Genomic DNA, 3,783 nt, shown 5'->3' with positions numbered 1-3,783 from the left:
AGCCCAGGAGTTGGAGGTTGCTGTGAGCTGTAATGCCACAGCACTCTACCCAGGGGGACAGCTTGAGGCTCTGTCTCAAAAAAAAAAAGAAAGCCATTTTATGTGTGAAATATAATTTAACAAATTCTTGTGAAAAATTTCATGACCTTTTAAACAATGAAAGCAATCTACTAAAAAAAATTCACTCAAATGAGAAATATGCCAAAGAATAAAATAATACTATACATAATTTTTTAATGTATTATATTTGTAAATTGTACTTATGTTGAAATTTAAAAAATATATTACAATGCTATTTTTGCATTCTATGAAAATTTTTGTTACTCCCTATAGACCAAATTTTTAATTAAGAACCCCCCCTCCCCTCCTCCGTCAATGGTGTCCCGCTTTACCAATGTTAAAATCTGGTCACCTAACCATAGATGGAAGTCTCCTTCTTTAAGTATTTTTAAAAATATTTTAATTTTATTATTATTATTTTTTGAGACAGAGTCTCACTATGTTGCCCTGGGTAGAGTGCTATGCATCACAGCTCACAGCAACCTCAAACTCTTGGGCTTAAGCAATTCTCTTGCCTCAGCCTCCCAGGTAGCTGGTGTCCATTCCCCCAGAGGCTTAGATTTTGTGTGGCTTTTTAGTTGTTCACATAGATGGGTGTATCTAGCCACTGTTACTCCATTCTGGTTGGAAGTCCCAGTTAGACTTTTGATTACCCCATGCTATGTCTCAATCCAGCCCCACTTCTAGCCCCAGTATGCCCAGCACATCTTTTTTTTTCAAATCCCTTTGAAGTTCCCCATAAAGGTCAGCAGGGGGCACCTTCCTCTGTGTTGGTGAGCATGCCTGCAACGTGGGCCAGCGGCAGGCATGGAGAAGGTCATCAATTGTCCTGGTCTTGAAAGTCATGGCCATTGGCTCCCTGTGACCCCATTGATACCGACTAATCTGGTATCCACAATGAGACAGGATATGTGACATCTACCTGAAGCCCCTGGAGATTTGTCTTCTGGGGAATGGGCTTTGGTTTGATTGTTCCTGAGGTTGCCATGGAGATAATAATAATATCTAACATTTATTAAATGTCAACTGCACTAGGTTAAGTTTTCTATACCTTAGTCCTTATGATAACATGGGGAGGGGGTACTACTGTTACGCAGGTGTGAACCCTTTAGGAGCTGATCTGTGAAGGAGTGGCCAGAGTGATTGGGGAAGGGCTGGAGGGTTCCTTGGGGTGTGGAACTATTTCAGTATTTGAATCACTGGAACCACTGCCCTCGCGTGTACCCACTGAGCTGGATGCCTGTGGGGTCATCACAAATGTGCTCTAGTATGGGTGAGACAGAGTAGAAAGCTTGGCAGGTTTGTAATCTCCTTTCTTTGTTTTTTTTTTTTTGAGACAGAGTCTCACTTTATCACCCTTCATAAAGTGCTGTGGCGTCATAGCTCACAGCAACCTCAAACTCTTGGGCTTAAGCAATTCTCTTGCCTCAGCCTCCCAAGTAGCAGGGACCACAGGTGCTGTCACAATGCCCAGCTATTTTTTGGTTGTAGTTGTCGTCGTTTGGCAGGCCTGGGCTGGATTCGAACCTGCCAGCTCTGGTGCCTTAGCTGCTGAGCTACAGGCACCAAGCCAGCATTACTATTATTATTATTTTTGAGACAGAGTCTCATTATGTCACCCTCAGTAGTGTGCTGTGGCATCATAGCTCACAGCAACCTCATACTCTTGGGCTTAAGTGATTCTCTTGTCTCAGCCTTCCAAGTAACTGGGACTACGGTTGCCCACCACAATGCCTGGCTATTTTTAGAGATGGGGGTCTTGCTCTGGCTCAGGCTGGTCTCGAAACTGTGAGCTCAGGCAATTCACCCGCCTCGGCTTCCCAAGTGCTGGGATTATAGGTGTGAGCCACCTTGCTGGGCCCTGCAATCTCCTTTCTTTTTCTTTCTTTCTTTCTTTTTTTTTTGTAGAGACAGAGTCTCACTTTGTTGCCCTTCGTGGAGTGCTATGGCATCATATAGCTCACAGCAACCTCCAACTCCTGGGCCTAAGCAATTCTCCTGCTTCGGCCTCCTGAGTAGCTGAGACCACAGGCATCCACCACAACGCCCAGCAATTTTTTGGTTGCAGTTCGGTCGGGGCCGGGTTTGAACCCGCCACCCTCAGTATATGGGGCCGGCACCCTACTCACTGAGCCACAGGCACCACCCGCAATCTCTTTTCTTAACGAGAGTTTACAGGCTTGAGTTCATTTCTCTGGCCGTGTGAGTACCCCTCATGTCAGCCACACTGAGCCTTCCAGCAACTTCCTACCAAGCTCTTGGCTACGTCCGGCGTTGGCTGCCCTTTTGCCTCCTCCTGAGTTGTTTTCCGGCTTCTCTCTGCCTAACTTCTTCTATTCATTCATACAGGCATAATTTCCTCCAGGAACCCCTTCCTGTCCCTCAGTCTTGGGTAGGTGCTCCTGCTTCCAGACCCCTCCACTGAGCCCTCCCAGATCCCCTTCTGTTCCCTCTCCTGAAAATGTATGTGATCTTTAGGCTCATGGGGTGCTGGGGTTTTCTTGGGGGGGGGTGTTGTTTGTGTGTTTTGGGTTTTTTTTTGAAGTCTCACTGTGTTGCCCCAGGCTAGACTGCTGTGGCCTAATAGCTCAGAGCAACCTCAGACTCCTGGGCTCAAGTGATCCTCTTGCCTTAGCCTCCCAAAAGCTACAAAAGAAAAAAAAAATGGTGCTGGCTCGGCGCCTGCAGCACAGTGGTTACGGTGCCAGCCACATACACCGATGGTGGCCGGTTTGAGCTCCGCCCGGGCCAGCTAAACAACAATGACAACTGCCAACAGAAAATAGCCGGGCATTGTGGGGGGCACCTGTAGTTCCTGCTACTTGGGAGGTTGAGGCAAGAGAATCGCTTAAGCCCAAGAGTTTGAGGTTGCTGTGAGCTGTGATGCCACAGGACTCTACTGAGGGTGACATAGTGAGACTCTGTCTTAAAAAAAAAAAATAATGCTGCTAACATGTACAGAGTTTTGTGTTTTTAATTCTCTTGAGTAGCTACCTAGAAGTGAAATTTATGGGTCATTTGGTAACTTTATGTTTGGCATCTTAAAGAACTGCCAAATTGTTTTCCAAAGTGGTTACACCATTTCATATTCTCATTGTCAGTGTATATGGGTCAGACATTATGTCTTGAATACCTGTTAGAATAGTTGAGGATCAGCTGGGCATGGTGGTGGCTCATGCCTATAATCCTAACACTCTGGGAGTCCAAAGCGGGAGGATCCCTCGAGCTCAGGAGTTCAAAATCAGCCTGAGTATGAGCAAGACTCTATCTCTACCAAAAATAGATAAAATTAGCCAGGTATTGTGGCAGCTTCTTACAGTCCTAGCTACTCAGGTAGCTGAGGCAGGAAGATCTCTTGAATCTGAGAGAGGCTGCTGTGAGGGAGGCTGATGTCATGGCACTCTAGCCTGGGCAACAGAGTGAGACTATCTCAAAAAAATGAAATAAAAGAACAAAAGGAAAAAAAAATTGAGAATTCATGACAACTTAAATTAGACTCTGAAATATGTAAGGCAGATGAAAGTGCGTTGGTTCTAATAGATGTGTGAACATGTACAATCAGTCCTAGCAGGAAAAAGAATCCAATTCAGATGGTGCTAGAGTAGTTTTGTTTAATAGAACCTTCTGGGTGGCGCCTGTGGCTCAGGGAGTAGGGCACCGGCCCCATATACCAAGGGTGACAGGTTCAAACCCGGACCCGGCTAAACTGCAAAAAAAAAAAAA

The 3,783-nt window shown here is 45.6% G+C and overlaps 1 pseudogene; it reads right to left on the bottom strand.

Moving 5' to 3' along the window:
- Positions 1-906, bottom strand: part of LOC105887563 — a 10,400-nt pseudogene extending 9,494 nt beyond the window's left edge.
- Between the last annotated feature and the right edge of the window lie 2,877 nt (positions 907-3,783).

Source organism: Otolemur garnettii, unplaced genomic scaffold (assembly GCF_000181295.1).
Source record: "Otolemur garnettii isolate 467f Iridium unplaced genomic scaffold, OtoGar3 scaffold00096, whole genome shotgun sequence".
In the NCBI taxonomy this organism is placed as follows: Eukaryota; Metazoa; Chordata; class Mammalia; order Primates; family Galagidae; genus Otolemur; species Otolemur garnettii.
This window is presented reverse-complemented; position numbering and strand designations above follow the sequence as displayed.